At 36.7% G+C, this 10,867-nt stretch overlaps 1 pseudogene; it reads left to right on the forward strand.

Annotated features, from left to right (window-relative positions):
- Positions 1-573: 573 nt before the first annotated feature.
- LOC149410573 (U4 spliceosomal RNA) lies at positions 574-706 on the forward strand (annotated as a pseudogene).
- Positions 707-10,867: the final 10,161 nt, after the last annotated feature.

Consider the following 10,867-nt stretch of genomic DNA (forward strand, 5'->3'; position numbering starts at 1 on the left):
TACTGTTTAAGTGTTTGATAAATATTTTAAAGGACGAACAAAAAACTTTTTTCCTTAAAGTACTTAAGATCTTGACTCCAATTCTACGCTTCGGTCTCTACTAGTTTCAGTCCCGCGTATTACTCTATTTAGTTATTTAACTTCTAACTACATTATTATGCAAGATATATGTAATACTTATGCGGTTTTGAACTAACTTAATATATTTTTGGAATAACTTAGTGAGTAAAACATCAATTTGTAATTTATTAATTATTGAGAACAATATTAGCGATTCTTTAAACGAAAATCTGAAACAGAAAAATCAGAAGAAGAGTCACATCTAGAACTCGAACCCCGAGTTCTTTCGAGTTCGATGTGACCATATCTTTTTCTGATTTTTCTGTTTCAGATTTTCGTTTAAAGAATCGCTAATTTTGTCTTCAATAATAATTTATTTTTTTTGTTATTGATCTTTTCTAGTTTCTTCCCGTTAAACCACAATCAAGCATTTTATCAACAGAATGTACATTCAATTACACTGTAAATATATATACATAATATTATTACTAATTATAAATATAATAATATATTAACATTGAGCAGTGGCGATATCGTAACCAATGAGGATTATCCGACGTGCGATTATTGCTAGTTGAAAACTGTTTATATATATATATATTTATTTTTTTTAAAGAAAGACAAATATTCCTGGGTTACGAATAACTTGTCAATATTTGAAAATCTCCTACTACCACCACAGTAAACGAAAAATATTACTTGTGTTGTGATGGAGGACTTACCCAGCCGAGGAATTGAACATACTACGCCTGAGTGGGACCCAAACGCGATGTCGACTCAGCCACTGACCGGACGATATACATATTGTATACATAATGTTGTTGCTACTTATTAGATATTCAGATTATTATTATTGGCACACAGTCTAAAATAACACTAAATCTACATGCTAATAAATAACATGTATTGATTGATAGTAATGATTACTATAAAGATTTCTACTTATGAGCCTTCAGCATATATCTGAATCTATTTGGGGATTTACAATTTTTTATATTACTTGGCAACGTTTGTTGCGTTACGGTAAGTTGGTTAGTTTTTTGATATTACTACCCTTGGCGCTCCAAAGAAGAATGAGTAGCTTGTATGTAAGTTTTGCGCTATTAGTCAAAATTTTTTGAGGGTGTTTTTTTGCATTATTAGTTACTAAAAGTGTGTTTTATCTTTTTTTTGGGTACGATTTGAAACTTCAACATCATGACTAGTAATAGAAGAGTTACGGGTGATATAATAGCTAATTGGCTAGAAGAAAGCGACCATAACAGTGATAATAACTTTTCGAGAGATGACTCTAAAATCGAAGATAACGTAAGCGATGATGATGCTCAGGACGATGAAGAAGAAGGATACATAGAAGATGAAACTATAGAGGACTCCAGTGAAAGAAGGACTAAAGAATCTGTGCCATCTTTTGTCTCAGGAAATAGTGAGACTTTGGAGCCATCCAGTTCTGATCGCCGTATCCTTGTTACGGCACATCGAACATTGAAGGGCAAAAACCAGCACTGTTGGTCTACTTCTAAAGGCGAAAGTCGAGGTAGAACTGCTGCTAGCAACATTGTGCACACTTCTAGAGCCCAGAGGCGGATTTGCCCTTAGGCCTATGTAGGCCCGGGCCTAGGGCGGCCAGATATTAGGGGCGGCCAATCGTGACAAAAAAATCACAGATGATAACAAGAAATTACTTCCTAAGTACCTAAATATTCTACGTACGAAATAGCGATATGCAAGAGCGTGTTTACACACAGCACACAGCGCACGACAATCGACAATTATACAGTAATTGAACTAGCGAATTTAGCAAGCGTATTTTTTTACATTAATTCCACAGAGGAGGCTTTGAGGAAAATATTTTCCCTCACGACCTATGTCATCTTAGGTGATGCTGTGTGGAGGGTCTTTTTAAGGAAGGGAAGGATAGGAAGTTCTGAAAAGGAAAATGTATGAGGGGTGGGTAGGAATCTGGGGATTAGTGTGTCCAGGAGTGACATAGATATGAATACATCCCTCCAACTGCGGTGCAAGGCGATGGGTCAAGATAGTCCGGCTGGAAAGGTCAAAAGGCCTCCCTCACCCAGTCTCTCTCGATCCGGCCCGCCACGCAGCAGGTGGGCAGACGTATCCGCCGCCAAGACCTGGACAAATCTCACCCCATGAACCATGAATGATAATGGCAGGAAAATTAAAACGGTTTTGACCCTAGGAACTTACTGAAAAGTTTGGATACTCCTGGTCAATATGATGGGTACTGAGAAAGGGGCGGCTACATGGTCTGGGGCCTTAGGGCCTAGGGCGGCCAAGACTGCAAATCCGCCTCTGCTAGAGCCCCTACTAGAATGTGTAGAAATATCTTTGAGCCAGTTGGTGTTTTGATTTATTCATCACGGAAGACATTTTTTGTGAGATAGTGAAGTGGACAAATGTGGAAATATCTAGAAAAAGACCCACTGGAAATACCCACGCTACCTGCAGAGATACATGCTTCATAGAAATAAGAGTTTATTTTGGTATTTTGACACTAACTGCTGCAATGAAAGATAACCATCTTTCTGCAACTGAGCTATTTGATAGCACCTTTTCAAGGTCTAGGTATTTAGCATTGATGAGCAGCCCTACGTCAAGAAGATCCCTTTATTCCAGTCAGAAAGATATGGGAGATGTTTATGCAACAGTGCAAGTCTAACTACACACCGGGAAACTACCTTACAGTAGATGAACATTTGGTTGGATTTCGAGGTAGGTGCCCCTTCCGGATGTACATTCCGGATAAACCTAACAAGTACGGCATCAAAATACCTATGATGTGTGACAATTGTACGAATTATATGGTTAACGCTTTGCCATACATTGGAAGAGCCACCGACACCCGAGGATTACTTCAGGTAGAGTACTACGTAAAATAGTTGACCCGTCCTCGACATGGTACTAATCGTAACGTGGCATGTGATAATTGGTTCACGTCTGTATCGCTGGCCAAATCACTAGTTGCAGAACCATACAAACTCACGCTTGTTGGTACGATAAGGTCTAACAAACGGGAAATTCCTCGAGAAATGCAAAACACCCGGCAACGACCCGTTGGTACATCCATGTTCGCCTATGATGGCCCTTTGACTTTCGTTTCCTACAAACCAAAACCAGCTAAAATTGTGTTCCTGTTATCTTTGTGCGACGAAAAAGGGATCATGAATAATGAAACTGGAATGCCGGAAATGATCATGTTCTACAACCAGACCAAAGGTGCTGTAGATACATTGGACCAAATGACTTCCTCTATGTCATGCTCTAGAAAAATATCTGTCGTGAATTCATATGTTATATATTATCATAATAAATCAACAAAAAATGAGAAACCCCTGAGTCGAAGACAATATATGAAAGAACTTAGCACGCAGTTGACTACTGACTGGATGCAAAAAAGACTAGAAGCACCTACGTTGAAACGCAATGTCCGGGATATTATCGAAGTCATCCTGAAACCTTCCGTACTCTTCTGTAGTAAATGAGGGTCCACCACCGCTAAAAAAAAAGAAGATATTGCTCTTATTGTACATCTAAAAAGAAGAGGATGTCCAAAATGACGTGCGCCAAGTGTCAAAAATCTATCTGCGGCGAACATCAAGTTCATTGGTGTACCGAATGCATCTAAAATATTTTTTTGTTACTTTTTTTTAGTTAATTACTTTGTAATTGACTATTTTTTGTAGTGTAGTTGTAGTAGTTTTTTTTAAGAGAAGACTGTTTAATTGCCTAAGTTTCATTTTTAGATTAAAGATTTTATAAAAAAAATATATAAATATAATATAAAATTGTGTTTTTTTTTTTTAGTAATATACAAAATTATAGAAACAGCCAAAACATATCAATCATACTTATAGTTTTTGAATAAAATCATTTTGAGCTACATTGGTCCGACGGTAGCCTTTTCTCCCAGGAAACAGAAGACGCACTTGAAGATTTTGGGAACGAAGCGGTAGCTGCGATATGTCAAAGGAATCAATTATAATTCTTTAAACAAATGTAGATATATATACCATAACAGACTTTTCTGCAGGCCTTTTTAAGATATACAATTCCGTAGCACACTTTGATGTATCTCATATGGTTTAGCCAGCGTTAGCAATGTAAGCGGCCAAAAATAATCTTTTTATCGACTTTTCTCTGGTTTTTATCAATATAATATTCATGTGTTCTAAACTTTCGAAAAAAATCTAAACCTCCTGTAAGAAAGTCTCTAAATGATTGTGAAAACCCTATTAAAATTAGTTGCATAGTTTAAAAGAACTAAGCGCACAAACAGCAGACGCGGATGTCACTTTATTTTATACTATTTAGAGATAATGGAATTCCACCACGAATTGTCGGTATCCAAAATAGAAATATTGATTACATGTTCTCAACTTCTATTTTATAATATCTTTTACATGATTTGTATTTCTTATATTATGGTTTATGTATTATGATTTAAATTATACCATATAAAATCAAAAGGCGTTACTATTGTTGATCGTCTAGTCAGGGCCGGCCCTGAGCAAAATGGCGCATGGCGCAAGTAAATTTTTAGCGTTCTTTGTCAAAACCAGTAGATGCCTAGGCCCTAGGTAGTAGATAGGCGATCACTGTTATCAATTATATTTGGATGATTTGTATGCAAGCGTAGCGCGGTTTTTGTGAAAGATAATTTTAAGGTGTTAGTTTAGGTATTATCTGCCTTGGAATTTCTGCGTCCGGAGCGGACTGCTCCAATTGCGCGTGCATAGGGTCGGCCCTGCGTTTTTCTTCTTCTTTCTAATTCTTTTTACTAATTGACATAATGAATATCTTTCAACACCTTTAATATGTATTTTTTGGGGTATTAGAATAAGCAATAATTATGGTCGCCTGAAATATCAATACAAATTGAAAATATCTCCCGAGTAAAAATAAATGCTTAAAATTATTTGTTATCCTTTATGCTATGCATAAAGACTTGTCTTATAAACATTAGTTTATCATTAAAAAATAATAATATTGGTAGTTGTTATTTGAAGAATGATACAGTTAAATATGACCGAAGGAGATAGGGTCCCATTATCTTAGTTGGTAGAGCGGTGCTCCGCAAGGCGAGGGTCCCGGGTTCGAGTTGTAGATGTGACTGTATCTTTTCCTGATGTATCTGTTTCAAAATTTGTTTAGGAATCGCTAATACTGTCTTCAATTATTAAATATTACAATTTGAGGTTGTACTCGTAAGTTATTCCAAAAAAATCTGATTCGAGTGTTGGGCATGAATAGTATTGAGATTCTGAAGATCTCCATGGCGTTTTTTTTGGTTTTTTTTTTAAATTGCTCCACAAAGTTGGCCCGAAAAAAGTACTTTCTCTTGGGGCCTAATGTCATCTTTGTGACTGCGAATTTAAGGAAAGGAAGAAGAGGAAGTTTTGGGAAAGAAAATGTATGATTTGTGGATAAGAATCTGGGGTTTAGTGTGTCCAATAGCGACGTATGAATCTTTCGATTCCACCGCGGTTCAAGACGAAGAGGTCAAAGGGTCTCGTCTCTCTCAGCCAAAATCTCCCGATTCGGCCTACCACGGAGCTGGTGGGCGGACGCATTTGCCGCCAAGACCTAGACAACCCTCACCACATAACTACGCGCAAGTCTGCTAAGTTACCAAACGTAATGAAGCACTTGTGGTGACCTATGGCAGAGGTGTTGTATCTAATGAAAGATTCCGGGCGGCGGTACCAACACCCGCCATCCAAAATGAAAAGTCTACGATGGTTTGACCATGTGGAAATAATACAAGATGACATGACATCGAATATCACAACAGAATGAGTGCAGCAAGTGATAGAGGACCGGAGACTGACCAAAGGATACCAAACATACAATATGAAGAATTTAGAATAACAATGTTTTGAAAGAATCTCAATCGATTATTTTAGGAATCGAAATATTTCGATTAAGTCCCTCACTACTGCATAGTTCTGCCCATTTCCTCGTAGGCTGACCAAGCACTATGCAGAAATTTCAAATGATAATAATATTATAAAATGTGCTCAGATAAAATATTTTTGTAAATAAATATTATATGAATACTAGCGCTAACATGTGAAAAGTCACGAGATATTATAATTGTAGAATGAGTGAAACTGAAAGTATTTATAAAAAAAATATTTGCCTTAGGATTATTAGGTACGTTTTAAAAATACACATTGTCAATTTTGACGATCAGAAATTTACCTCTCGAATGAAAACCGTTAGTAATAATTACTATATTTGTCAAAAATTTAAACAAAAGAAATACGCATTTTAGAATACTTAAATAATTTTGGTTCCTGCTTGCCTGAATTGTTCCCACAATCAGTTCGAATTTCCGAAATGACACTTAAAAGCAAAATCATTTCAAGTTCTAGTGTTCATTGAACCGGAGCCACAGACAGAATCACAACAGAAATTAGTATTTTTAATTACAAAACAACTAAAAAGGCATTTTAAAATCTTCTTGAAAAAATACATGTTTACTAAAAGTATTCAAAACAACGTGGGTGAAAGACAGTTCTAAAAAACAAATAGGAGGTTACAGTACCTAGTACGTACCAACTTGGTCCTGAAAAGAGGTTATTTTTTTCGTAATTTTGATTGACATTTGTCTCCACTGAAGCGTTAACATGTAAGAGAGATCTTTCAAAGTAACGAATTCGGTTCAATATTAGAATTGACATATCAAAGTTGTTAATAAAAAAAATCGTAGCTCGCTATCAAAAGAATTTTCCAGATGCTTTGGAAACATTTAAATATTTAAAGGCAGAAAAAAGGATTTTTCATTCACGGAAATAAAATATACCAATATTCGGAACAAAGGCGTTTCTTAAAATATTTTAAGATTTATTAGTAAGATCTGAAATCAGGAACTTTAAGTCATCGATTCTTCTTCCCCTCCCCACTTCCTTCAGACTCATCACATTTAAAATGTAGTGGGTTTTATTTGTGCGCAATCGCGGTATCACGTAAAAAATGATAATTTTAAAAAATATCCGATTTCACGATGGTGTTTTATTGGGCAATATGTTTTCAAACATGGAAAAAGAACATATTGTTTTCAAATGAAACCTTATAAAAGTAAATGCAAGATATTTCAGACAGCATATGAAGACACCGTCACGTACATGCACATTCAAACGAAACAACATTATGTACATATGCATTTCCATTCAACAATGAGGGGCAACAACCCGCGCAGCGTATCTACTGACAATCACATCTCCAGCGCACTTTATATAAACAAACCGATCGACAAAAGAAAAATATCCCGTCGGAATAAAAATAACCACGTGTAGACGCGTCTTTGTACGACGTTCGCACAAAGAAATGAGCGGAAGACAAAGATGGGGATGCCCTATAGCGCAGCGGGTGCGAGCGGGAGAGGCAACCCGAAAGCCGGTAAAGCTTCATTTACAATGGGTCAATTTAGGAACGCGATGTGTTTTATTTTAAGGTTAAACGCAACGCTCGTTGTATTCTACGTGTTCACAGATGGCGTTAATTAATTGATTTTGTTTAAATACGCTTTTGCAAGGTATTGCTTTGCAATATTAAGACAAATCATTTGTTTGCGCCCGTATATGCGCAATATGATTATGAATCAATAGTTTTGTTCGTTTAAAGACTTAATTCTTTCGAGAAAGGCACACAAATACAATATTTTACCGATGATTCAATCCAATATTGTATTTGTGTGCCTTTCTCGATAGAATTGAGTTTTTATATGGACAAAACTATTTATTCATATTCATATTGCGTATATGAGGGCGCAAACAAATAATTTGTCTTAATACTGTGAAGCAATACCTTGCAAAGGCGTATTTGAGCAAAATTGATTAATTGACGCCATCTGTGAACACGTGGAATACAACGAGCGTTGCGTTTAACCTTAAATTTTGAAAAAAAAAGTTGATTGGGGTGTATTATGTTGAGGCGACGTCTGAAAGACACAATGAGATATTCTGGTGGGGCCTTTCAATGCATAGTCCAAACAAACGTATGCCCCAAGGATTACTAACGAGCCCACAACAAATACGTAAGGAAATAAGGACAACAAAATGACAGAATGGTTCCCCGGTGGGATGAAAAATTTGAAATGCTAGTTTTCGAATTCGATTCTGTTGACACTATACTGACTATAGTGCATTCTATTTTTCTTGAAACACTTGAAACTTGAACTATGAGATGCCTGCCATTGGTGACAACTTTTGAACAGATCTTATTCTGAAATTGAAAACGACAAATAGTCAAATAATTACGTACAATTTGATCGATGGTAACAAATACCCTTGGAATAAGTGATAAACCTACATGCACGTAATTTTGGAATTCGGATAAATTGAAAAGACAAGATTTTTTTTATGGAACCTACAGATTCAAAAAAAGGTTCTGCTGCTGCTAAATAATATGTTTAGATAATTATATTGTGTATCACAGTAACTCTCGTGTCTCTCCTAGTAGGTATTATTTGTCATTTTACTGATCTTTTATATAATTTTATATTATTATTTGTTTGGTTTTTTAACTGTACGTAACCTGTAATTAATTGCATTTTTACCTGTTTTACAGTATGTGATTTTTATGCAATTGTAGATTTTTGTTTGTAAATTAACTGAGTTTTTGTTATATAGGATAGTTCTAACGTAAGTGAGAACATCTGTAAAAACCCAGTATAAATAAATTCGATGCGGTGGACGACATTAATTCGCCTTGTCACTTTATCGATACCACCTTCTCGCGGATTCTTCACGATACTCTGGTACAATGCGTGTGATACAAAAATCACCTCGCAGGATCGCGAACCGGGCAACGAGCAGTGAGTACTGGGCACCCATCCATATGTGGGAAGCGGTCGCCCATGCTGCGAGGCCATGAAGGCAAACTCCGGATTGTGACTGTTTGACCATTGTCCCGAACAGGTTCGGTGCGTCTGTATGTACGAATGTATGTTATTATGGTAGGTGATGCTGCTACACGATGAGCATGATGTGCATTCGTGTGGTCCTGCCGTTGAGAGCTCTGCTGTAACCTCCATTTCATTACCGAATATTGGTTGAGCGAAATAGACAGATTGAAACCCCAGCGAGCGCAAATACATTTTCAGTTAACTAAAAACTTACTTTTTTTTTTTTAATGATAAACTAATGTTTATAAGACAAGGTTTTTTATGCATAGCACAAAGGATAACAAATTATTATAAGGAATAATTAGTCGTTTGAAATATCCACACAAATTGAAAATATCTCCCGAGTAGAAATAAATGGCGCCGACGGGAATTGAACCCGCACCTTCTGATGTCCGGTCAGGTGATCTGAGACCACTGAGCTACGTCGACTTATTTCCAACACGCCAGATAATTCAATATGTACTAGTACTTCAATCAACAATTACTGCTTACAATTATCTACTACTCAGGAGATATTTTCAATTTGTATGGATATTTCAAACGACTAGTTATTATATTATTATAATAATTTGGTAAAAACTAAGTAACTAACCATCACGCCGTTTCGCCGCAGGGGTAGGCAGAGAGGACGGACCGCCAAACAACTCGGTCTTGGCACACACTGTTTCCGGCATAAAATGAACACAAAATAAGGCATATTAAATTGCCTGTTATTGACTGTTACCGGGTGGTAGATAGGTTCCTCAAGGTCTTAAAGAGACCCTTGTTGTAGGAGGGAGGAAACACAAAGGCAAGCAAATCTGTCGAGTCGTAGAAACGAACCGGTTTGGCGAGTTTTATAACAATACACCGGTGCCGAAAAGATGAATGACGTTAGTTTCTCGGAGTATCTTCCATTGAAATACTGGTAGGACAAGGTCAACATTCCCACCTGTGCTGTAAAGATTGCAGTCCGTTTATTAGTATAGAGGAATTTATCAAACGGACCGCTCGTTTCTGTATCAAGGGTTTTTTTTATATTTTAGGACTCCACGAGGTGGCTGCCAAAACCCAAGAGCGGGGCGCACTTGCGATCTATACCTACAGGGCTCTGGCTTCGATGGATCCCCCGTACATGAGCTTCTCACTCAAGCATTTCAATGGAGTAGGCAGACTAATGGAACCTAACCGCAAGCCAAATACTATCGCTTTCGGAGTATCTGGACCGAAGGCTTGGAATATACTTGGAAATGAGGCAGTCAACTCTTAGATCAACAACATCATCAGCTGTAGGCAGACTGATAGAACCTAAGCGCAAGCCAAATACTAAGTTTGGTGATCGCGCTTTCGGACTATCTGGGCCGAAGGCTTGGAATAAACTCTCTCCGGAACTAAGATCCATAACAAGTCCAACAGAATTCAGGTCTTAACTAAAAACTTACCTTTTTAAGCTGTCATACCGTTAAATTAAATGCACCATTCCTGAGAGAAAGTGCAATTATATCTAATTTTCCAATCATGTCCTAAATCCTGTATCTAAATTTCGCTAATAAACAATTAGTTAATATTAATTTAAAGTGACCTACCAGGTAAGTATTGTATTGTATATTATCTCCATATTATAGTTAGTAATAACATAGATCATTATAAAAAAGTATTATATATTTGTACAGCGCCCTTGAGGTGATTTTGCACAAAAACGGCGCTATACAAATCATCCAAATATTATTAATATTATTTATTTATAGTCTACGATATATTTACCTTGATAGTTGATTTATGTATTTACCTGTCTGGACCATACGGCTGGTTTACTGATTGGTTTATTTATGGTTTTATCTGTGGTTAAGATAACGACAAAATCCCCGAAGATATCGATCTAGACTGGAGAATGGT

The sequence above is a fragment of the Hesperophylax consimilis genome, chromosome 27 (assembly GCF_061612785.1).
Source record: "Hesperophylax consimilis isolate HC1 chromosome 27, BYU_Hcon_1.0, whole genome shotgun sequence".
Classification (NCBI taxonomy): Eukaryota; Metazoa; Arthropoda; class Insecta; order Trichoptera; family Limnephilidae; genus Hesperophylax; species Hesperophylax consimilis.